This window comes from Pteropus medius, unplaced genomic scaffold, assembly GCF_902729225.1.
Source record: "Pteropus medius unplaced genomic scaffold, Ma_sr-lr_union100, whole genome shotgun sequence".
Lineage (NCBI taxonomy): Eukaryota > Metazoa > Chordata > Mammalia > Chiroptera > Pteropodidae > Pteropus > Pteropus medius.
Window position 1 is genome coordinate 23,354,120 of NW_024340849.1, and position 27,391 is coordinate 23,381,510.

The 27,391-nt window shown below is 34.4% G+C and overlaps 1 protein-coding gene and 1 non-coding gene across 2 annotated transcripts in view; both read left to right on the top strand.

The window, feature by feature from the left end:
* The window catches only part of RIT2 (Ras like without CAAX 2), a 312,271-nt gene that overhangs the window by 88,315 nt on the left and 196,565 nt on the right, over positions 1-27,391 (top strand). The gene's annotated exons all lie outside the window — the stretch shown is intronic.
* LOC120591424 (U6 spliceosomal RNA) lies at positions 21,161-21,267 on the top strand. The gene has a single exon (XR_005649890.1). It is a non-coding gene; the product is annotated as a U6 spliceosomal RNA (small nuclear RNA).

Consider the following 27,391-nt stretch of genomic DNA (forward strand, 5'->3'; position numbering starts at 1 on the left):
TCAGAAACTGTAAGAGCAATAATTCTTAGTCCTGGTTCTCAGACTCTATAATATCTCTACATATTACTAGAAAAAATGAAAATGATTGATACATGTTTATATTCATCACACAGATATACTCTAGCTAGCTATATCTCATATTCAATTTGCTTTAGAAGCCAACCAACCAATCACAGTGGTTGGTCATAAAATAATATAACAATTTGTACACAAAAGTACCAGAATCATGTATTCAGATAAGAATGCTTCCTTCAAAGTCATCACTTTGCATAGTCATCACTTCAATGATGTTGCAGTCTTTGAAAATATGACACTATTGTGAATTGTACATACACATACACACAGGAGAAGTTCACTGTTAAAGAGAAGATTTGATTTATGGAAAAAGGAAATGAATTAAGTGATTGGTTTGGAGAAGTGCATCTGGTACACAAAATAATGTAAAGAGGGGCAAAAGTATTATTTCGCCCCTCTTTATATGGCTTACTATCAACTAACATTGAAGCTTATGTGAAGCTTATGAAGCTTATGTCCTACAATATTTATAAAACCAATGATATTGTAGCATCATCAGGTAAAGAGTTTTTTTCAGAAGTGTCTGTGTTTAGCAGGTTACTTAACCTTTTAGGACCAGAGTTTCTTCAATTATAAAATGTGATTAATATCTATCTTATCAAAATGTAGGGTGATAATAAGGACAAATTCAGATAATATATTTGACTAACTTTATAAACTATCAAAAGTCCCAATTTAAAAATTACTTTAGTCTCTATAATCATACCCAGTAAATATATACTAACTTTTCATCTATATATAAACTAACTGATAATAAATACATTTAGCAACATTATCTTTGGGACCTAGAATATAAAAACTAAAACCAATAAAATGAGTGGGGATAACCCTCAAAAAGTCAGGAATGGGAGGAATACGGATACTAACATTTGTATTTCTTAAGTTTAAAATCTGAATATTTATTATTTTCTCTTAGGTTCTCAAAAGTATAATATATAAATCTTTCAAGTAAATTATCTCTACTATATTTTAAACAAGATGGCCCTACTGTACATTAATTCAAATTTAAAATGCAGCTCTGAAGAGGTCACATATAGATATTACTTTTCCCATTTGAAAAAGTGTGATTTTGATTTATAGAAGCAAAAAGAAAGAAAAAAAGAAAGAAAAGCACTATCTGAAAGCAATAAGGTATTTTTCCATTGCTTTGCAATCCAGTAAATTTTCAACAAATAGTCTTGACCTTTATACAATAATGTGCAGTCCATAGTAATTTATATTTCTAGGTCATACCATATAAAAAAGAGAAATGAGATGAGCATTGAAGAACCTTACATTTTAATATTAACCCCTTTCACAATTGGTGTTGCTCATAGCTGTATTCTTCTTAATGCTGTTCTGGGCATAAACTGAGTTGAGCACAGACACAGGAAGAACATAGAGTTATCCACTGGAATAATTTCAGGGACCCTCATATCTTGCCATCAGTAACTTATTCAATGTTTGATTTAATATCAAAATACAGATGTCCTCCACTAAAGTACAAAAGTATATTTAAACCTATAACATCCCATCAAATATTGCAAAGCAATGATATTTATAATTACTGCTCTGGAATTTCAGAAAGCTAGAATGACCCCTCTGAGTTACAGAAGTCTAAAAACGAGCACTAGGAACGCATAAATGGGAAATGACCTCGAAATAACTCTAAGATTAGTAGAAGGAGAGGAGTATTTATGAGAGTGGAATTGGAAGTGAACAGAGATAAAATAACCAAATTCATGTCAGTGGAATTTAATGCAAATTTCTTCACAAGACTAGGAATAGTTCATTTTCAGGACAAAAACTCCCATTTGCCTAATTTTAATTTCTCTGTTATTCCTCTTTACCAAAATCCTCCTTAATCTAAATTTGTTTGCGATGCAGTCAAATAACAAGTGGAGAAAGATTATGTAGTTTATGCCAGAGATTATAGTTCCCCTGCCTTCTGATTCTTCCCTTGACCCACTAGGGTCCATCTTCCATTCAGAAGCCCAAAGGACTTATCTGTCTTCTGCTTTGTATTGCACTTGACTAAGAACACTGGCTTAGTTGCATCACATGACTCTTACCTACCTCTCTGATCTCGTGCTGCATCTGGTCTCACTCTATCCCTTGCCCATTATTCTCTAGTCAGCATCAACTATATGCTATGCCTTGAAATCCAGGCTTGATCCTGACCTGTGTGCCTTTATCCACTAGTTATTTCATCTACACAAAGACTCTTCCACCTACTTCTCTTAGCTGAATCCTTTTTAATTAAATTTATTGGTGTGACATTGATTAATAAAATTATATAGGTTTCAAGTGTATAATTTAATAGTATGTCATATGTATATTGCAGTATGTTAACCACCAAAGTTAAATTTCTTTCAGTCATCTTTTATTTGACCCCCTTTACCCTATCTACCTCCCCCTCCCCCTTTTCCCTGTGGTAAGTTAAATTTCTTTTCAGTCTATCTGTCTCTTTTTATTTGACCCCCCTTTACCCTATCTACCTCCCCCTCCCCTTTCCCTGTGGTAACCACTAAACTGGCATCTGTGTCTCTGAGTCTTTGTTTGTTTTGTTTGTTGCTTTTAGTTTTATATTCCATGTATGAGTAAAATCATATGGTTCTCAACTTTTTCTGTCTGACATATTTTGCTTAGCATGATAATCTCAAGATCCATCCATATTGTTGCAAATGGCAGTATTTTATCTTTTCCTATGGCTGAGTAATATTCCATTGTATATATTTACCACATTCTTCTTTATCCAATCATCCATTGTAGGGTATTTAGGTTGTTTCCATGTGTTGGCCACCGTGAATAATGCTGAATTCTTTTTGGCATTCAATTATCATCTAAAATTTCTGTCTTCTCTTTAGGATCTATCCCCCTATGATACCACCTTTATACAATTTTCTGCATAACACATATCAATATCTGCTATTTGGACATGTATTTTGTTTTATTGTCTGTCTACTTCAGTGCTGTGTTCCCAGATCCCAGAATAGTATTTTGGGAACATTTATTGCTTGGAAAGCAGCTACCTTCCATCTTCCTCACCAAATTATGTGAAGTCAAGCATATGGAAATTTTCCAACCACAGCACAATTTCTTCTGCAGTTTTTTTCTATTTCATTTCTGTTAAAGTAAACCACAGCCTAGAGCTCTGATATGTGTGCATGTGGATGAATTTTCAAATAAATTCTAAAGTTCTTCAATTAAATTGGTAGTGTACCCACAAATAATACAAAACTAAGATGCCCAATGGCTATTCATTTTTTATGAAACAGAAATACAGCCTGGGGCGTATATTGAAAATATAACCATTTTTTAAAGAAATTCTTTTATTTGATTTTCGAGTTTGTAATTATTATTAATGCCTCCAACCTGAACAAATTGTTGCAGAGGAAATGCAATAGTTTTCTTTTTGGATTATGCATGAGTTGGAAAAATTGTCAATTAAATTGAGAAGATGTGCAAGGCAGAAACAGAACTTAATTTTCATATTATGACTGATTGTTCAAGGGATAAAAATTTGCAAAGTTCAATCAAGTTGTGAGAAGAGGAAAAAAGAATAAAATATGATGGCGAAAACACACAATAATGTGCCTTTTCAATTGGCTCATTATAAAGCCATTTTTACATTAACTGTCTTCTATTAGAGGACTAAAGTCTAATTCAAGTTCAACAGCAATTGTTCCTTATGAGAATTTCCCTACAAACCTGCAATGTTTTATTCAGAGACTGGGGATGAAGGTTGTAGAGTATAAGTTTGGAGTGTGATAAATAGTGGATATTGATTAATTCAAAGTTTTGGTCTATGTAGTAAGGGGAAATATTTGCTGATACACATTTTAACAATTAATTATCCTCACAAATGGAAAACAATTTCTAAATAGCAGTGGATGTGACTGTTTTCTGAAACAAATGAACGAGCATAATTTATACTGTGCGAAACCACTTGGCAACAGCTGGGAGAGTTAATCCAGTCTGGTGGTGGGAATAAGGCCAACATGGCAGAGTTGATAAAACTGGACACTTTCCAAGATGCTCATTAATCATGTGACTAATCTGAAAATGAATGCATCATGCAAATTAGAGGTGAAAATGTCTTCCTGGTTTGGAGAGATACCAGTGTGTGAAATCGTGTGGATTCTTAACACTGCATTAGGAAGACGCATGGGATGTGTCAATGTCATGCTTTAATTAGAATATGGTAGTAGGTGGAACATGTTTTAGAATTAAATATAAATTTCCATAAAACTTAGTCTAGTTAAAATGGAATCCAGTGATGCGAAGAAGCATTTCTGAAATTATTTTTATAAGACTGTGGAAAAATTTCTCTAAACTCTACCAATGGTCAGCTTTCTGTTCCCTGACACTTCTCTTTTTCTATTCCATTGTATTGAAAGTGGAAACATTTTAACTCTTTAAGGAAGTCTGCTTTTCCTCATCCTTACAAAAATAGAATAAGAGTGCAGAAGAAAAACTCTTAAGTACAAATTCCATTTGGGTAATTTTGTCTTAAATGACCTAGTCAGTCAGATGGACTTATTGAAAAATATAGCTGACATTTTAAAATTTTCTTTCTCTCTTTTCTCTCTGCTGAAAACAGCAATAATATTACATTTTTAAAAATTCATTAAATCTTTATGACTGGGTTGTGTATAGTCAACCAAAATCTTTCTGTTATACATGGGAAATTGGGGAATTGGAATATCTTAATTTATATTAGGTAAGTTTGGGAAACTTTACTGACATTTCTATTAATGGATTAGTGTCTAATTCATTGGATTGGAATAAATATTAAATATTTAAAATTTGTACTATTTGAAGATCATTTGGCATATTGGGAGTTTGGTATGTTTCCCACTGATAAAGCAATGTTTTGTGCTGCTTTTTCATGTTTTCAACTTAATATCTTATCTAATCCCCACACAGCTTTAACAGAACAGATATAATCCCTATATTTTTTAACCGATTAGGAAATTGAACTCCACAGAGACTATAGATTCCTCAAGTTTACATGGCTAGGAAAGAAGATTTTCTGAATCCTTTGTTTTATATATTTTTTTGTAATAAAAATATACATTGATGTCAATTGTTTGAAAGAGTAAATGATCTTATTTATGAAGGTTATATTACCACATTTTTAAAAACATTTGTTTCCTGACTGGAAAGAAAGAGATTCATACAAAACTATACAAACTTTGTTTCTCATAGCTCGTGGAATATAAGATGTACTCAAAGATTTAATGGTAAAAAAAGGTTTATTTCATAATGAAATAAATGATCTACTTAAATGAAATAACCAAGTTTAGCTTTTTTTATTTTTTACTTTTTATACTATTTATTGAGAAAACATAAAACATGGTATAGCTTAATAAATTATTTATTATAAGGAAAACATTCTTGTAACCACCACCTCTGAAAGAGGATTAAACCTTGACAATCAACCCAAAAGCTATCCTTGTGCCTTCTTCACTATAAGCTGAATCTTTATTCAGCTTTTAAGAAATCACTTCCTAACATCTTTATTTTATCATCCAATTCACTATAGTTTAGCCTTGCCTTCCCTAACCTCCCCAAAATATGTTATATATAATTGTTACATATAATGTTATATATACTCATATATGTTCTACATATAAAATGTATGTATATATGTATATGTATGCATGTTTGTGGATACATATATATACACACACACATATACATATGTATATGTGTATATATATATTCTATCACTTTATTTCCAAACAATTTATTACTTTAAAAAATATATAACTGTCCTCTAGTGTTATCCATTGTGTAATTCAATGCATTAATGATCTTCCTAAAAAACTGTAGTTAAATCTAGAGGTTTAATCAGGTTCAGATTTGCTACTTTGTGGAGAACTACTTCATCTATGGTGTGTATCCTTGACCCAAGGATACATAGTATCTAGCTGTCTTCCTTTGTGCTGATAACAGCCATTGGTACTCAATGATTAGATCCTTAATTCAATAAGGGTTGTAAAATGGTGATATTCCAACTCTATCATTTCTATTTTACTTATCATTTGGAATATTTTATAATGGGAAATACTCTGTCAAATACAGTGATTTGGTGGTATAGAAATGGTAAAGTATTTTTTTGTCTTCCCTTCTGTGTACCAGTTTGCAAGTAATGAGTTGATTCTCTAACATCCTCCAAAAGTAATCAATTGTTTTTATATTGTAATTTATTTATAGATTTAAACATATTTGATGGGTTTTATTTCATTGCCGTCACTGTTCATAGTGCTGTTATATTGCACCAACTTTTGCCAGAGGCAGTTAACTCCTGAGCCCTTTGAACATAAGTCTAGTAACCATTGATAGCTTCCTTCTTATCTGATATAGCAAGATATTCTAGGGTCCTGTTGCCTCCCACCACAGAACTGGATACCACCATTCCTTTAAGGAGCTCTGATTTATTTTAATGCAAAATTGTTATTTGAAAAAATAACCTGTGTGCTAGAAATAGTCATTACTATTGGGTTGTCTATGTTCTCAGATTTTTTCAGTGGACTGAGATGGGAAAGACAATTACTAAAAGTTCAAAATAAATTTTTGCTTATGTTGGCCCCATTCTCTTCATTTTTTTTTACAGTTGCAGTATATCTCTATTTTCAGAGTATATAGTCATTATATAAGCTCCCTCACGTAGTCTTAATTCTACATGTAAATATAATATAGAAATAATACTTATCACCATTTATATCAATGTCTCTCCAGTTTGATCACCTGCAGTTCCTTCCTTAGTATATTTTAAAAATAGGGCTTATTGAAACAACATTTCTTAAGTTTTTACATGTTATTCATTGTTTGCCTATTGCTTTATACTTAAAAGTTAGTTGTAAAATCCTTGGTACATTTTCTTTTCTTAAGTACCTAAAATACATTACTCTGTTTTGTTTGTTTGTTTGTTTGTTTTTTTAATGAGGAGTGTGAAAACTATCCAATTTTCTTTTTATTATTTATTACTTCTTCTTTTTGACTGGATACCCCAAGAACTTTCTGTTTTTCTATAAAGTCCATTGGATTTATGAGGCTTTGTCTTCGTAATGGTGATTCTGGGGTGATTATCTAAGGTAAACAATCTATCTTTTTAAAATGTAATTTCAAATCTTTTTCTGATTTCAAGAAATAATCTTGAATTATAGGTTTTCATGTTTGTTCTCTTCTCTTGTTTTGTTTTCTTTCTTTTGAGACTACTATTATTAATATTTTGGAACTTTTATGCCTGTCTTATATATTTGTATTTCTCTTGAATCATTTTTATTTTTAATTTTCTTTATTTCCTTTAAACTTGCACTCTTCTTAAGGCATTGCATTTATTTATTCTGCTTTCTTTCTTCTGTAGCCTTTATTTCTGATGGTTTGTTTTTTCCTAATTTTGATCCCATTAATTCTGAGTCCTCCTAATTTTGATTTATATAATTTAATATCTTGTATTACTTCTTAGTGCATTTTAATTCATTTAAAAATATTTACTAACATTTCCAAATGGTGTGGGCTATCTTTCTAGCATACTATTTTTGTTTACAGGGATGATTTTTCTCCTTATGATTTTTGTTTTTCAACTTACATTTGTAAAAGATTGGCTTCTATCCTGTTATAAATTTTTATATGAAGGTAGTTTTCCTGAAATTTTACAAAGAAGCATTATTTAAGATAGTTTTTCTAATTTTACAAATATAAAGTACAATTTTTGTTCAAGGCTTATTTTCTTGGAGCTTCTGTCTTTGTTCTTTTCCCCCACTTTTATCTTTGTCTCTATTATGCTTGTCATACTCAATACTTTCTTTTCCCAAAAGTTTCTTCCCTATTGGCTTTGTGACCTTTTGAGTGAGTACTAGTTGGTTACAGTAGAGTTCTCAGATGTATCATACTTCAAGTTGCTCACCTCTGTTCTCTCCTGCATGGCTGCTGATCCCAGGTAGGACTTGCAGCTCTCAGTAATACTCTCTAGCCATTCGTATTTGGGGAGTTTTTGAGATACTTTGTCGTTTAGGTTATGGGTTTTCCCTGGATGATTTTTTAATGAAAGAATTGAAGAAGATTCAAAATTTATGCCACCACCATCTTCCCAGAATCATACTTAGACTTCTTAAGAAATACTACACTAACTGTTTTAAATCATCGAAACAAAGTTGGTCAATGCCATCCTTGCCAACATGGGACTTACTAGATTAATGGAGCAAACTTCTCAAAATGGAAAATGGATAAGCATTTGTTACATTCTGAGTTTTCTCACTATCATTTCATTCAGACAGATTATCTTATAGTCTCAAAAATATGGTCTTCTATTTTCAGAGATGACAAAAGTATTTATTGTAGATATTTAAAATAGTCTCTGTAAAAAATTGCTTGTATATGTACAAATAGAAAGCAACTATACTTTATTATTATTTATTAGCCTTTTTTCACCCCATTTTTGTAAATCAACTCGGCAATAACTATTTCACATGCAAATATCTTGTTTTTATAAGCAAATTTCATATTCTCATCAAGCTTGGTCATGAATAGATAATCACAGCAGGCTTTGAAACCAGATTGAATAAAAGAAGATAGAATTATCTCAAGCATTGGTGGTAAAGAATTGAGGACTAGCAAGACTCTATCATTTAAAAATTCTATGACATTATCCCTACTATTTTATTTTCCCTGCCTTCTTTTACCTACTCTATGTCATGCTCGCTCCCTCCATGGAAGAAATATTCTCATGATTAAGAGAAGCAAATTTTTATTTATTTAAAGCCTGGAAAGTGCACAAGAAAACTTAATATACTTTCTTTGTACTATCTGAAGTGAACTGTGGTGGGAAGATGGGTGCCGATAGGTACATTTCCGAGTACTGTGGCAGGGGAAGCAACTCTTGATTGTGTTACCAGTTATATATTATTTAGTTATGAAGAAAAAAGACTTATAAAATAGGATTTGATCATAAAAAAGGAACTGTTCTCATATATCAAGAGGTCTAGTGGCATGTAATACAGAAATTGGGGTTGCAAAGAGAGGACTTTGGGCCCAATATTTTTATGAATTCTACTCCACCCTTCTCTGTCTGTAGTTTTAAGGTGGATTCAGGAAATCTAGACATTACATCTACCTTCAAGACAGAAAACAGAAAGGGTGAACAGCAAAGGATAAAACAGAGATGCAAGACAAGTCTTCTCACTTTTAAAATGTCTTCCTGGAAGCCTCATCCAAGAAATTGCCATAAGTCAATTACATTGTATTTTCTACCTAATAGACAGTATTAAGGGGCTGATAAATATTAAAACACTGCTCTCTGAACAAAATTGAGTTTCTCTTATGGTAAGCAGAATTCTAGAGTGACATGTAATGATTTACATCCTTATGTAATCCCCTCTGCTTGAGTGTAGGAGGAACCTGTAACTTGCTTCTAATTAATAGCAAAGGTGATGGAATGTCACTCCCATGAAATTTTATATTATATGGCAAAGGTGAAGAGATTTTATAGATGTAATTAAGGTTTCTAATCAGTTGAATTTATGTTAATCAAAAGAGAGATTATCTTAGATAGGAATGACCTTATCAGATGAGCAATTACTAGAGAGTCTAAGAGGTCAAAGTTTCTGGTGGCTTTGAAAGAGTAAGCTGCCAGGTTGTGAGAGCCATGTGGTTAAGCTAGGAGGGTGGCCTCTAGGAGCTAAGAGTGACCTCTAGTCAATAGCCAGCAAGGAAAGAGGAACCATTGCAAGGACTGAATTCTGCCAATGACCCTGAATGACTTTGGAAGAGGATCCAAAGTTGCAGATAAGAACAGAACCCCGCTCACAACTTGACTCTAGCCTTGTAGTAAGAGAACTCAAATGTGTCATAAACAGATTTCTACCCAACAGGAGCTGTGAATTAATAAATGGACAGCTCCAGTAGTCTATTGGGGTTACCATAACAGAATATCACACTGGGTAACTTAAACAACAAAATTTCTTTTCTCAGAGTACTGGAAACTGGAAATCCAAGATTAAAGTGGAAGGAGGGTTCTTATCTGGTGAGGCCAATCTTCCTTGCTTGCTAACGGTTGCTTCTCTCTGTCCTCATATGACCTTTCTTCTATGTGTGTGCAGAGAGAGAGAGAGCTCTGATATCTCTTCCTCTTCTTATGAAGACACCAGTCCTACCTTTTTGATCTCATTGAACCTTAATTACCTCCTCGAAGTTCTTATCTCCAAATATAGTTACATTGGGAGTTAGGATTTTACCATTTGAATTTTGAAGGAACACAATTCAACCTATAACAGCATTGTTTTAAGCTGCTAATTTTTTTTTATAGCAATAGAAAACAGATACAATAGATATTGAGCAAGCACCTTACAATCTCTACTACAAATAATGACAATTACAAATATTGGCAAACCTTAGAGAGAAAGATGGGATATTAGCAAAGAGTTGTAATGCTAAAATTTCAAAACAATTTTATATTATCTAAGTTTATTACAATAACCAAGCATGAGGTAGGGAGGTTATATATTTCTGTTCCCACTTTACATATAGTCAGCTCTGCTAAATACAGCATACATTTCTAAAAATCACTGCACTCTGCAAAATTACATTAATTAAAAAAAAGAAGTTATGAAAAAAATAGGATTGGGGCTCAAATCACAAAAACTTCATCAATGACGTATTTTTAAAAAGGTAGGAATATAAGAACAGAAGAGAAACAGTTTCACACATGCTAAAAGGTTAAGAAATACATAAATACTATAATGGCTCTTTTTGTTAAAAAAGATTCAAAGGTGCTTGTGGAAGTGGGTATTGGAAGAATTGCAGCTTGCAAAGCATTATTAAGTTGTGGAAGAAAAGTGATTTGAAATTGGACAGAAAGTTATAATACCAGATGAGGCTCATAATACATGGTGAACTGAGGTAGCAAGTAGGCTAGTTGATGCTTGAGGTGTGAGTGTGTGTATCTGAGAGAAAAAGTATGTATATATGTGCGCATTCTATTTCTACTCAGCTCAATTCATCTGGATGAAGATCTTGGCTTTCGCCTAGTATTTCTAAAGGACCAAATGTGCTAAAAAACAAACAAACAAACATAAAATTTACTTATGCTCAAATATATCAATTGCTTTAAACAAATTTGCATTTACAAAACAAGTGTTATAGCAAAAATCACTACACAGGGAAACTGAGTCTCAGAGGACTCCAGTGACTTGTTTTTCAAGATTCTGGCAAATAGCCTTTCCTCTGCCCAAACATTTTCTTTTGTAGTTTGATTCACATTCTCCTAGCCAGTTAGTATGTTCAGTGATATGGAAATGTACAAACATGGACAAAACAGTCATGAGCCTGCAGATCTAAGTACCTAATAGGAAAATAATAGCCAACATAAATAATTACGATAAAAAGTTCAAGGTGAAAAACCTTACTACATAGAACCATCAGTGAGTCAAAGTAGCAAATGGCAATTTATTACTTCGATCTAGTGAATGGTCTCATGAAAGAGGAGGAAGTACTTAGCCTGAGTCCTGGAGGATGAGTGAGAAGCAGAGGTGGTACTAAGGCATTCCATTGGGAAGATCAGTATGGGAGCAAAGCCCAGTCAGCACAACAGGCTAATTGTGCTTCTCAGAAAACACAGAAAACTCTGGGGGAATCTGAGGTCTCCCAGTAGATTTAAATCTGCTTATTGGGAAGTCTTGCTACATAGCTCATGCAAACCACAAAAACAAAAAGCTTTTGAAAATTATTGTTTAAAATGTTTATAGCACCCCTTGAGATACTGGAAATACCATAATGTATTGCAGACCAAGGATCGTGGGTCATGTTTCCATGAAACATCTCTAACTGCAGTTCTGAATGAGCTAAACTTAATTCTGAGAAGGGCAGAGAAACTGACCTGCTGGGAGTGTGCCTCCCTGTGGTAGATGTGTTGATTCAGGCCTAGGGAACAGGAATAGGAAACCCTTTAATAACTGAATTTTTAAAATTATAGACCCTATTCTCCACCATCAAAGGTGAATTTATAAATAGTAACATGAGATGAAAACTCTTTTCATAGAGACAAGTGTTTTAAGCAGAGAAGTTCTCAAGACTATTCAAAACAGTCATCTCTACTGATTATTAAAGGACATCTGTACTGTTCTTGGCAATTAAAAGATCCACTTTGGGAAAAAAAACAATATAAATAATACCTAGATCCTTCTCCTAGTCTGATAAATAGGGCACAAAAGAAGCAGAGAAAAGAAATAACCAGTTGTTGCAGAAGGAAGTCATACCAAATACCATGGGGTTGGGGGTGGGGCATAAAAGGTTCTTTTCAAAGTGGGGAGTAAGACACACTATTTTAGATCGTAATGACCATTTTTCAAAATCTTTGTAAGTCCATGGGAACAACATCAATGTGTGTGTGTGTGTGTGTGCGTGTGTGCGCGCGCGCTTGCACGTGAGCATGTATTGCTGAAGGGGAAGTTGAGGATGATAGAATGGAGAGGATTAGAGTTCTGGCATCAGAAAGACAAAGGTTTTAATCTCAAGTCATGAATTTATCAGCTGGTTGAGCAGAACAGGCTCTCAAAAAATTGTAGCTTCCTTCCTTTCAAATTATTAAAAAGTTGGCAGCAGGGCCAATTAAATGAGAGTTAAAAAATAGATGTGATTAGCACCAAGGAAATTCATTTTGATTCAGTGAATTTTTGCTAGGGGGAAAAATACCTGTATGAGACTCACCCTTCATATAAGAGGTTTCCTTCTGAAGAGATAAAACAAATCAACTCTGATTATTGTTCTTAAGCAATGTACACCAAGGTCCTTTATGTTTTCACTCAAAAAGATAAGTTACATATATGCAAGTAAGAGAAGAAAGCTAACTTTGGCAAGTCTCTTATTTAAAACTGCTAGAAGTGAAATCCTTGTTTGTTAATTTATATATTTTCCTTTGTTTCCCAAATAAAGCAAAAGAAAGATCTGATTGAATGTTGTACTAGTTTTCTATTTCTGCCACAAATTACAAAAAATATAGTGGCTTAAAACAATACAAATGCATTTTCATACATTTCTGGACCTCAGTTCTGACACAGGCCTCACTGGGCTAAGATCAGGCATCAGCAGGGCTGCATTCCTTCTGGAGAGAATCTGATTCCTTGCCTTTTTCAGCTCCTAGAGGCTACCTATCTTGGCTTCTCCTCTATCTTCAAAGCCAGCGGCATAGCTTCTTTCTAGCCTTATTTCCTTAGTCACATCTTTTTCTGACTCTCCTCATTGGTCACCGGCTTCCTCTGTAAAGGCCTTTAGGAATATTTTGGACACACCTGGATAATTCATGATAATCTGTCAATTCCGAGATCAGTTGATTAGCAAAATTAAGTCCATCTGCAACCTTAACTCCCCTTTGCCAGGTGATGTAATATATTGGTAGGTCTGGGGATTAAGATGGTGGCCATTATTGTGCCTATCACAGATATTATAATGGATCATAAATTCTACCCCAAGTAAAGAAAAAAAATGGCTCAGATTACTCCCTCTTCCACTGGCACAGTGATTCTCTAGTCCCTGTGGGGCTCAACTGGAGGGTAAAGCCAATTCTTTCTACCGTCTCCCCCTTGAAGAGGTCCACCTTCAGGCTGAAGGTGATACTCTCAGTAATATTTAGGTATATTTAAAAGTTATCTTTGATATGAGGGAATGCCTTTCGAATTGTTTATATGTCCTGAAGTTCTAAAATTTCAGTCTTATTTTACAGACACACACATACACACACACACATCCACACACCAACACACACACACACACACACACACACACACAGCAGCAGCAGCAGTAGCAGCAGAGGGAAGAGATTCTTAATGCTTTTAATTTTGCCAGACCTAAAACAGAACTTTAAAAAAATACTCAGTCCTATGTTAAATGATAAATAGCCCTCTGATAAAGGCTGAAAAAATAAATACAGTGAGAGGATATAACACAAAGCGAAAACAAAATAAAGTTTAAAAGAAGTGAAATTAAACTTTTAAGTCTCCAGATAAAATCCCAAATTCCTTTAAGGAATAAGTACTATTTCTCATTCTATTTATAATTTCAAATCTCTTTATAATTATCTGTGTTTCCATAACTCCTCCTTAAAAAGATGAAAGAAATCTTAAAAGATATCCAGCGTAACCTCCTGTCTTATGATTGAATCCTCTATACCACATCCCTCTAAATACAACCCAAGAGTGCCTGAACCCATTTTCTTTCAAGAAAACCTAATCTTTCGGTAGTTCTTTGCTTGTAGTTTTTTCTTATATTGAGGTAAAATTTGTTTCTTTGTCCTTTAATTAAACACTTTAACTATTTGTTTGTCTTCTTCTCCTTCTCTTACAGGCACACAAAAATATCTAATTCTCATCCACATGAAGCACTTAAAATATATGAAGATATTAAATATCCACTGCACAACCCTTCTCTCCAGGCTGGACATCCTTCATCCTCCTTAATCATCTCTTCTATAGCAAGGCCCCAAATCCAGCTATTCCTCTTGCCCTTCCATGTGTACTTCATAGCCCATCTATATCTCACTCATACGGGTATTCCACTGCAATCAATGAAATACCTCATTTATAGTATGACCAGTAGAGAATATGGTGGTTTCTTCACTCCTTGGTCTAAATAAATGCAGATATTCCCACCTTCTCAATCCCAACCTGCTATAGCCCGAGAGAGAGTTTGCCTAGTTTTTGTAAATACTTTAGTTTGTGGACTCATATTGGGATCCTTATCAATAGAAAAATATTCAGATATTTTATCATAACTAATATTCTGAATGCAATTTCCTCATTCTGTCCATAGGCATTAAGGAGGTGGGGAAGTACCCTCAGAAAATTACATTGATCTCCAGTGAGTGTTGTCCTATTATAAAAGTCCATTTTTCAACTCCATCAACGACCTTTTGCATACCAATTAATATTTAAACTACTCACTATCATTCTTTGTTTTTAACAATCTTCTCATCTGAATATGCGTCATTCTCTACCTTCATTAAGACCATTAATAAAAAATGGAAAACATATTGTGGCAAATGGCAGGGTATATAACAAACTACTAGAAAACTTCCTACATACTGAAACAATTTACCACTTATTTTGGATAGAAGAATTCAAACATTTACTAATCCCTCTGATTATATTTGGTCTCAGTTTATACTTCTCTATTTTAACTGAGATTGCAAGTTAAATGCCTATCTGAAGCCTATTTCCCTGCACAGTGATGGTTCAAAATGCCATTCAGACATTTTGTAGAAACTTAAAACATCATTAATCTGAAAAAGCAGATTTGTACTCCATTGTAGTAAGCTATATACTCACTTAAAATCTAATTACATACCTTAAGATCTCATTCTCTCTTTACAAATGTTTGTTTTATTGTTTGATTCTCAATACAATTGTCCTCCTAAAAGAGAAATAGGACATCAAGAAATTCTCAAGTTTTTGCCATTTATCAGCATTACATACTCCGTTTGTCACCTTCTTTCTGAATATATTGTCTTTTTAATATTTTACCAATCTTAACTTCTCTAAAGATTGAGAGAAGTGAAATTAAAACCTTCAAGTCTCTTGATAAAATCCTCAATATTTCCATAGGCCAAATATTGCGTCTCATCTAATGTCAACTCTGAAATCACTTTATACTTATCTGGAGATATAAATTGGGCTGGGCCTGAAAGCAAAATTAGCATTTTGCATAATAGACATTTGGAATTAGACATTTCTAGCAAAAATAATGACAAAGCAGCTTTTCATCTCATGGATTACTAAGGGAACAAAAAATAGTCTAGTGGCCTTAGAACATAGGATGCATAGCAGAAAGTGGGAATAAGCTTAGGAAATTTATCGTAGTGAAACTATAAAGAGCCGTATTGCCAGATATATTTAATTGTACCTTAACAGATTTGGGGAACAATTAAGTTTCAGTTGTGTTTCACTGAAATTCTTTCTCCGTCTTCTTCTTATCCTTTTTGCTCTCTCACTTCCTATAGTAGAGGAAAATATAAAATATAATTCAAGATCAGTGAGCTTTAAACAGTTTTAAATCCATTGTTGATAGCATCTTTTTATCACCATTAGTCAAATGTCTCTTGGGATCACTAGCTGTTTTACAAGAGTTGGTAGAAATGCCTTGACTTACTAAAATTGTACTTCAGTATTCATCTCCTTTTATTATTTTTAGGTTCTCTTCCTTTAGGTTAAAAATGAGTGAGGGCAGTGATAATGTCTGTTTTGTTCATACTATGCCCCAGAACAGAATATGTAGAAGGTGCTCAAAATAATTTTTAAATTAGTAAATGGGATACAAGATTAACAGCACCAGTTGTTTCTGTCTGGCATAAAAGTATGGGACAAAGTGACCTTTCAGACAGGTAATAACTTTAGGTCATTTGGTGGGGGAGCTCCTCAAACTTTTCTTTTTTCCAAAATTCAACCATAACATTGAACATAAGAGGGAAGGGAAGAAAGAAGATGGTGTAAAGAGACACACATCTGGAAGTACTGGCTGATAGCACCTAACCAAGTAGGGGGAGGCAGGTGCCAGTCATACGGCCTCCAGACTTGGCAGATGTCTTCTACATTTCACGCCTGAGACAGGAGAGAAAATCCAAAGTGTAAATTATGTACTATAAAAATTAATCAGCAGCTGTGTGCCCTTGTCTTCTGCTCTAATGCATAGCTCTGAAACACCAGGCTGTTCCCACTGAGTGGTGGAAATGTAAATGGAGACCATATTTGAAGGTGACACATAGACTATAAATGAGAACTGCTGCTGTGGACAAGAGAAGAGAAAACTAAATCTTGCATAGTATAGAAGCCTATAAGAAGGAGGTGGGATCCATGCTAGGTGGAAAAATTCTTCTCATTGAAATAGCCAGGCTGGCGGGAGGCCACCCTTGTCCTCTTTAAAGAGAGGTGAGCAGTCACTTCTCCAGGATGACATGAAGGTGTCCGTAATTGAAAAAATTTAGGCATTCATTGTTCACATAACCTCCAGTGGACACAGAGATGTGAATTCCGAGGATACTCATGCTGAATAAGGTCAAAATTAAACTTAGTTTCACCAATCAAGCAATGAAGCTATCATTGCTGCCACTGTGCATAAATGGGTGTTGGTCAAGCTTTATCATCCTCTCAGAAATGCAAATACCATGGCACAGCCATCCTCACATGGTGTGCTTTTGAATCAAGGATTTGATTGACTATGTCTGCTTCACAAATCCTAGGTCACATGCCTATAAACTTGTTGCAATGGAGGCTAGAAAAGTGAGTTTCTGCTTCTATGTCAGTCATGGAATATAGGGCTTAAAAGATGCTGGGTGGCCACAAATTTAAGAATTGTCCACTACCCTGCTTTTCTTGTCTTACTAAATGTAATTTCTTGAAAGATTCAGCTCCCTATTATGTATATCTGAATATTAATTTAAGTATGGCCCAGATATGGGAGTTATGTATTCACTCAGTTCAATTAAGAAACAGTCCTTCATCTTCAAAGTAAATCCCTTTACTCACTTGGTTAATCTTTGAAAAACAACTGGTATAGCAAAATAAGAACACTTTCTGTAGTCTAGCAGACCTAGTTAAGTCTCCCAATCACCTTCTACTGGTTTTGTGAGCTTTGTTAACTTTAATACCTCTCTCTTTTCACATTTAAATTGGGTATATTGATATACATATAATGTGTCATGTGACTTTAAGCTAGCATGTCTGAATCCAAGAGTGCTAAACACAGAGAAGGTAAACTGAATTTATTGATGACTTATTACGTGCTTGTCAGAATGCTGGAGAAGGCATTTACAAAGACGAATAAGGAATGTCCCATGCTTTCAAATAGTTGAGACCTGGAAGAATAATTAGAACAAAAAGTGCTTTATAGAGCTATGTGCAGAAGTACAGGAAAGGGATAAAGTTTCTCACTGGGCAAGTATGTGAAGACTTCATAGGGAAGTGTGATGGTGAATTTTATATGTGAATTTGATTGGGCCATGAAGGGCTCAGACATTTGGTCAAACATTGTTTGGGTATGTCTGTGAGGGTGTTTCTGGGTGAGATTAACATTTTATAATAGACTGAGTAAAGCAGATTGCTTCCCTAATGTGGGTAGTCCTCATCCAGTCAAGAACCTGAATAGAATAAAAGGTTGAGTAAGAGAGATTAGTTGAGTTGGGACATCAGTCCTCTCCTGTACTTGGACTATAAATTATACCATACTTATCCTGGATCTCCAGCTTACCAAATGCAGATCTTGGAACTTCTCAGCCTCTATAATTGTGTAAGCCAATTTCTTATAATCACTCAATCCATCTAACATACTAAGATGTAATTTAAATGTATAATTAATATTTTATTAAATATTAGTTATGTTTCTCTCAAGAATCTAAGCTAATACAGGAAATAAACTATGCAATATTAACAGAATGATAGGAGGTTGCAACATCATTAGGGGCATCATTCATCTATATTTAAATTCATTTTTGGTCTTTTCTAATCAAGAAGGCTACCAATGACTAGGAAAAAAAATCTATATTTGTATTTTGCGTTTATAGAAATACATTCAATAATTGCAAAAATCAATAATCAATACTCTGTCAAGATCTGCCTTGGCCAATACAGTAGCTCTGAGCCACATGAGGCTGTGGTGCATTTGACATGTGACCAGCCCAAATTAAGATGTACTGTGAGTGCAAAATATACAGTGGCTTTCACAAACTTAGTACAAGGAAAATAATGTAAACTATCTCATTAATATTTTTCTTGTGTTGCTTACACATTCAAATGATATTTTGGATAAACTTATGTAAATATTTATGTAAATATATTGAAATTAATTTTTCCATTTTTGTTTACTGTTTTAATGTGGCTGCCAGGAAATTTAATTGCATCTGTGGCCCATATTATATTTCTGGTGGACAGTATTGCTGTAGATCCTGGACCAGTAGCATGGGTACGACCTGGTAACTTCTCAGAAGTACAGAATCCCAGACCCAGACCCAATGAAACAGTCTGTGCACTTTAACAAGATCTCCAGGAGATTTGTATATGTATGTGAAAGTTTGTGAAACACTACTCTAGCCCATTGCCCTAAAAATACTTTTCTTTCTCCTCCATCTGTAGAGGACGTTTCATTTCTATAGCCCTTGTTTCCAGAGATGCTGACAAAGTAAGGATTATCTGACTTTATAAAAGGCAAGCCTAGAATTCTAGATACCATGTTTCTCTATGTCAATTCATCTTTAGTATATACATAGGGTTCCATTGTTTAAAAACAATGCTCAGCAAGCTCGGGGCACAAAATTTCATTTTGTCATCAGTTTTCAGAAGGAGGCCACCTGAACCATTTCCTCTAATGCATACGTTGCTCTTCAGCAGGCTGCTGCCAAAACCTTAGGGGCCTTTCTGGTTCTCAGGTGCCTTCGAGCCTCCAGTAACTCCTTTGTTCACCCTGCACTCTCCCAGTCTCTGGGCACAGCTGTTAGCAGTGTTTTCCCTCCCCTTCCATTCTGCTTTATCATTCCTGCTGATCATCCCCTCAGGCTCTGCTTTCTGTTTCTCTCATGACAGCTAATTTCCTGCAAAAGTAATCTCAGAGTAAGGTGTTTGTGCTCGATAATAGCTTAATATTTTACCTCTCCTGTAGTTTTATTGCATTTTAATAGGGAGTTCCTGGAAATAAAATGGTTTATCTTACCTAGAAAGAATAAAGCAGAAGGGGTGGAATTTGGGGCATCATGCCAGACCCATGAAAAAGGTATTTTGGACAGAGGTCCTTTGATATCATTCTGTTTTCTACTCCTATAACTCATATTCATCAGCATTATCAGAATTTATTCAATATGAAGACTAAATATCTAGACATCATTATGTGAGATAAAATTGAAACAAATAAGAGAGCAAATCATTGAAAAAAATTAAATTATAAGTTAATTTTGTGCAAATATTTTATTACTGTAATAACAAAGAACTGGGACTGGGTATTTTCTCCTTTTTTCACATTTGAGTAATTGAGAACATTCACTTTTTAAAGTATTTTAAAATAATAAAGTTTAATAAAAATACAGAAAAGTATACAAAAGAATGATATACCACAAAGTAAACATCTAAATGATCTCTGTCCTGGTTAAGAAAGTACTTTCCAATAAATATAGCTCAGTCTGGACATTTATTTTTGAATTTTATATATGTGGAAATCTACAATGTATTTACCTTATTTCACTCAACATTATGTTTCTAATATTCAACCACATTGTAGTGTGCTGTAGCTTTCTAAATTTCATAGCAAAAATAATCCACTGTATGAGTACACTAGAGTTTATTTTCATATCACACTGCTACTAATGAACTCTCGGCTGTTACTAGCTGAGGAATAGTATGAATAATGCTTACATAAATATTTTCACCCATGCCTTTAATGCACATGTATCTGTGTACATGTACATATATTCCTGATTAGTGAAATTGCTTATAACAAACTGCCATAAATCTAGTAAAAAAATAATAACTTATTTGTCCCTCACACACCTGTAGGTTAGTAGTTCAGACTGGTATCTATCTGGCTTCTGAAACCAGTGGGCGTCTCAGGGTATATTCTTCAGATGGTGATGGAAGAATCAAGAGAGCACGAGCCCCATCACACATGCATATTTCATGCCTTTGTTCACATCACAATCATTAGCATTTTATTGGCCAAAATAAGTCACATGGTCAAGCCTAAAATTAAAAAATGAGGAAGTACACTTCACTCACTATAAGGCCATGGCAAGGGTGTAGAGATATAATATCAGTACAGAGAAGAACTGCGACCAATAATTCAATCTAACACATAGGTTATGTATATGATCAGCTTTAGCAGATAATCCCAAACAATTTTCTAAAGTGGTTGCACTATTTTACACTCCATCTATAGCATATGAAATTTCTTCGCAGGTCCAGAAGTTCACCAATACCTGATATTGTCAGTCTTTTAATTGTGCCATTCTCCTAGAAGAGAATTTACATATTATAGTTTTATTTGCTTTTTACTGATTTTTTTATAAGATGGCACAGCTTTGCAGTTATTTATCAGCCAGTTGAATGACCTCTTTATAAAAATTTAATCTCCTGTGCTCACCTCAACAGCACATATACTAAAATTAGAACAATACAGAAAAGGTTAGCATGACCCCTGTGCAAAGATGACATGCATATTTGTAAAGTGTTCCATATTTTCTGCCTCATTACCTTCTCAAACCCTAGTGCCACTATCACTGTCTCCTAACCCTAGAAAAGGAAGAGAAAGGAAAGGAGGGGAAGGGAGAGGAAGGGAAGGGAAGAAATAGAAAAGGTCTCATAATTTTCTGATCTTCTCCCTTCACCCAGGACACTCTTTTTCTTCTTAACCCTTCAACATTTCACTCAATGAAATAATTTTCAGGATGGCAAAGGGTCATCTCTTCTATTAAGTCTTTATCTATTCACCAACCTCCAACTCCAAGTAAATTTGTTATGTCTTCTTTGTGCCCTTATTTACAGCCAAATCTTATTGACCTTTATATCCCTTTATATATATATAAAAACTAAGTAAAGATTTCATAAATATTGGGTAATACTGAATGAAAGGTCTTCTATAATAGCATGCTTTTTACAAGGTATGTAAAATTGGGATAATTAAATAACTTTTCCAACCTTTACTTCCTCATCTGTAACTGGAGGTGGGATAGTTCCTTTATAGGGTTATTATGAGAATTAAATGACATAATGAATGTAAAACCTACGTATATATTTACTGTCCCAGCACAGTTTCAATACTCAATAAATGATAGCAATAAATGTCATAACTTAAAAAATACTCAATCTCTTGCCCACTTTTCATTGAAGAAGGCTGTTGCTTTCTGATCGATTTGTAGGCATTCTTTACTTATTCTGGATATGAGCCTCTTGTTGCTACATATACTTTATTCCACACTTCGACTTAGCTTTCCTTCTCTTAATAATCACTTTGATGAATCAAATTTTCGTTTTAATATAATTTTAATTTTAATAAATATGGTCCCACATGTCAATCTTTTACCTTAGTATGTTTGTATTAGTCTTGCCGCTCTAAACGATGAATGTATTCTCCTACAGTATCTCATAGCAACTTCATTGTTTTGCTTTGAATATTTATATTTACAACCCAACTAGAATTTATTGTATTGTGTATTGCAAAGGAGTAGTCAAGTTCCATTATTTTAGATATTTACATCTGTTCAATAGCCCTATTTATTGAAAATATTTTCTTTTTCCTACTGCTCTGAAATGCCAATTCTGTCATCTAAAAAAGGATTCATTGGTGTGTGGGTTCCCTATTCTCTCATTTATTTTTCTATTCATATGCCAATATCACACTGTCTTAATTGCTACAGATTAACAGTAAGTATTGATATATGGTAGAGTTTATTGCTCTCTTTTGAGACAGTCTTAACTCATTTTGGCCCTTTTTATTTCCATGTTAATTTCGAATTAGTTGGTGAATCTCCACCCTCTCCCCAAATCTGTTTGGTATGTATTTATAGATCAATTAGAGGAAATTGACTTTATTAAAATAGTGAATTTTCCAATTCATAAACATGGCATATGCTTCCCCTTATTTATAACATCTTTAATTTTTCTCATAAAATCTTGTAGTTCTTCTTAAGTAGAAGGCTTGCAAAAAAGATTTATTCTTTGAGATTTGATATTATTGATGTTATGATAATAACATCAAATATTTTCATTCTTATCTGTTTGTTGCTCATATATAAAAAATTGTTTTTTCTACATTGACTGTATTGCTAGGAAACTTACTATATTCATTTATTCAACTTACTAATTTATGAATAGGATCTTTGGAATTTTCTGCATACCCAAAAGATATTTACCCAGAATAGTAACATTTTTCCCTTTATCAACTTTATTCACATCAGTCATATTCTTGCTTAACTGAATAGGTTAGAACCACCAGTATAAAGTGAACAAAAGTATTTGTAATGAGTATTCTTATCTTGTATACAATTTCAGAGGGAATGGTTTTAATATTTGTTTGCTTTAGGTTTTGTTTTGATACCCAGTATTAAATAAAGCTAGCTCCCTTTTGTGCCTAGTTTGCTATGATTTTGTGGAGATTTTGGATTTTTTTTAAATGTAAGAATATTGTAGAAATGGAATCATGTAGTATATAACCTTTTGGGATTGGTTTGTTCAATTAGAATAGCTCTATGGAGATTAATCTAGGTTGTTGCATGTTTCAACACTCCATTCCTTTCACTGTTGAGTCATATTTCATGATATGGTTGTATCACAGATTGCATACCCATTCACCCATTGAAGGATATTTGGTATATTTCTCATTTTTAGCTATTATGGATAAAGCTATTATAAACATCTTGGGAACATTTGTTTATTGTGTTTTTGTGTGAACTTTAGTTCATTTCTCTGCATTAAATGCCCAGGAGCACAATTGCTATTTTATGTATTATGTGCAGGATATATATAATTTTTTTTTTAAATGCCAAACTTTATCCAGAGTGGAGGTACCATTTTATGTTCCCACCAACAATGTATGAATGACCCAATTTTTTCACATTCTTACCAGCATTAAGTGTTGTCACCATTTTTTAAAGCCTTTTTATAGATCTGTAGTGATAGCTCACTGGGGTTTTAATATGCACATACCCAAGGCTAGTAATTTTGAACACGTTTTTATGCGCTGATTTGCCATCTATATATTCTATTTGGTGAAATGTCTCTTCATCTCTTTTGTTCACTGTCTACTTAAATTGTTTGTTTGCTTGTTACTGTTGAACTTTGAGCATTCTTTATAGATGCTAAGTACTAGTCCGTTGTCAGAGATATGATTTGCAAATATTTTCTCCCACGTTAGCTTGTCTTTTCATACTCTTAATGGAGTCTTTCATAGAGCAAAACTGTTTTTTAAATTTTTGATGTTCAATTTATCAATTTTTCCTTTTATAGATTGAACTTTTTGTGTCAAATATAAGAACTTTTTGCCTAGCACTAGATTCTAAAGATGTTTTCTGTTTCTTCTAAAAGTTTTATTGTTTTACATTCTACATTAAATCTGGAATCCATTTTAGGTTACTTTTTGTATAAGATGTGAGACGTAGCTCGAGGGTATTCCACCTCCCCACCCCCCATGGATGTTTAATCTTTCCCACACCATTTGTTCAAAAGGCTATCTTTCCTCCATCGATTTTCTTTTTTACTTTTGTCAAAATGTAGTAAGTCATATTTGTGTGAGTTTATTTCTGGATTGTTTGTTCCTTTCCATTGATCTGTGCGTCTGTACCTTTGTCAATACCATGTAATCTTGATTACTGTAGCTATAAAGTGTGTCTTGAACGTGGGTAAACTGGCTCCTTCCATTTTATTTTTTTCTTGGCAAAATTGTTGTGGATATTCTAGTTCCTTTCCCTTTCCATAAACATTTTTAAATGTGTCCCCCTCCCCTGCATGAAACATTCTGAGATTTTGATAGGAATTACATTAAATCTTTATATCAGTTTGGGAAGAATTAACATCTTTACCAGGAAAATGATATGCCTAGGTATTTATTTAGATCTTCCTTAATTTCTTTCATTACTGTTGTGTAGTTTTTATCATGTAAGCTTTCTACGTGTTTTTTCTGCACCCATTGGTGTTTTCAAGCTGCCATTTTTTTTTTCTTTCTTTTTCCAAGTCTGGAAAATAAGAGGCAAAAAGAAAACCCAGAAACTTTACCACCATATCAGTCCTTGGATTCTGAAGTTCTTAGCTAGTCTGCTTCTTTCTCTCCACCTTCAGAATCTTATGCTTGTTTTATATATAATGTCCGTGGTTTTATGTTGCATGTAACAGGAAACATAGGAAAAAGTTCATCTATTCCGCCTTTCCAGAAATAGCAGTCTTGGTATAAATCAAACCTCTGTCATTATATGTTCTTATATTGTATCTATGCACTCCAGAGTTTCCCTGGGGACCTTTCGGAGGTGTCCATCAAGTGAGGGTAAAGAGCCTGTAAGATTGGCACTCCCACAGTTGCTCTGACCACACAGGCTTTTCTTTAAATGCAGAAGAGATCATCTGCATTTAAATTCATTCTCTTTCAAAACCTCTGGAAGGCAACCATTGCACAGATCGTGGCCTTAGGATCATAAAACCATTCATCATGGTTGTGGTGAATGGCAGTAAGAAAGGTAGAACAAGAGATGCCATCATTCCTTGCTGAAGAAGCTGGGGAGAAGAGAATACTTGCTTCTTCTCCTCACTAGAAATGACAATAAGTGAGGCAGAGACAAAGGACTTGAGACATTCAGTATCAGTGTCTGCGGCCTAGTCCTTTCGTCTCCCAAGAAGAGAGTCATAGAATCAGGTTTCCCATAGATCTCTCTATCTTCTCAGGCTGAAAAGAATCCTGAAAGGATGTCCTGAAACATCTTCTGGCTTTGGAGAAGAACACTGATTTGGCTGTTGCCTCAGCAACCTCTTGCTCAGACTATGGTAGATCTACTCACTGGGAGATGACCTTATCAGATGAACAATTACTAGAGAATCTAAGAGGTCAAAGTTTCTGGTGGCTTTGAAAGAGTAAGCTGCCAGGTTGTGAGAGCCATGTGGTTAAACTAGGAGGGTGGCCTCTAGGAGCTAAGAGTGACCTCTAGTCAATAGCCAGCAAGGAAAGAGGAACCATTGCAAGGACTGAATTCTGCCAATGACCCTGAATGACTTTGGAAGAGGATCCAAAGTTGCAGATAAGAACAGAACCCCGCTCACAACTTGACTCTAGCCTTGTAGTAAGAGAACTCAAATGTGTCATAAACAGATTTCTACCCAACAGGAGCTGTGAATTAATAAATGGACAGCTCTAGTAGTCTATTGGGGTTACCATAACAGAATATCACACTGGGCAACTTAAACAACAAAATTTCTTTTCCCAGAGTACTGGAAACTGGAAATCCAAGATTAAAGTGGAAGAAGGGTTCATATCTGGTGAGGCCAATCTTCCTTGCTTGCTGATGGTTGCCTTCTCTCTGTCCTCATATGACCTTTCTTCTATGTGTGTGCAGAGAGAGAGAGAGCTCTGGTATCTCTTCCTCTTCTCATGAGGACACCAGTCCTAAGGGGTTAGGTTCCCACCCTTATGATCTCATTGAATCTTAATTACCTCCTTGAAGTCCTTGTCTCCAAATATAGTTACATTGGGAGATGGCTATTATTTCTTGTCAAAGTCCTCTCCATTAGCTTGCCCTTGCTCTGCAAAGCCATTGTTTAGAATGATATCTTCCAGTAATGGCCTTCTGAAAGTGCGAACCTCCAGGTGGTATCCCGTTGTTCCACAGGAAGCACTCCAACTTGCATCATCTCATTTGGTCTGATGTATTGTCAAGGCCTCCTATAGAGTCAGAATGTATATGGTTGGCCGCCTTGGGGTAGGACTTCCCAGAGCAGTAATATTAGGCTTTTCCTTGGGGGCAGCAGGGAGATGCTGGGTGGTATGAACTACCCAGTAGGATCTGCTTATATGTCTAGGGGAAAGATTTTAGTGACCGTTTAATTCATATCATCAAGAAGCCTTTACCCCTCACAGACCTAAATAAACTTGACTCAAGTCTCAATCTTACAGCACGGGAAAAAAATCCAAATTGTGCTTTATAATTCCCATGAATTTAAAGGACTTATTTTTCTAATGAGACCTCTTTCTTCAGCTCTTATTTCCATGGTGGGGAAAGGTGTTCTTATTTATCTTGAGTCATCTCAGAAGCTAAATTCAACCAGTTTTCAAAACATTTTCAAACCAAATAAGCATATATACTGTTTCTAAATTTCACTGAATGTTTAGGTTCAAGAGAAAGAGTTTTACAAGAATACATGCAACTCTCTCTCTTTTCCTGGCCTTTCACAAGCTTTCTCCTTCCCAACTCTGTTTTCTATATGCTTCCTTTGAGGACTGACCTCAGCTCAACTTCAGCTCCTCTGGGTGTCTTCTGCTGTCTTTCTAAATAAGCAGATTTCAAATGCTTCTAATGTCATACTCATTAAACTACCATGTAATTGCCTGTTTAGTTTTATGTATTCCCCCAAGATTATAAACTCTATGTGTGTAGAAATCAATCCTTTCTTATTCGATACTCTAGACTCTGTGCCTATCAGAGTGTGTAGCACAGATTACACACTCGAATACCTATTGATGTCATTATTGATAAATATATGGATACATTAGAGATGTATCAGTGCTGATTCAGCCGTGATTTAACTTTTTGTTCAAGTGAAAGTATACAGTACAGTATGTTCCAAAGTGCTTCTACTTTACACACACACACAATTAAGATTATTTTAGT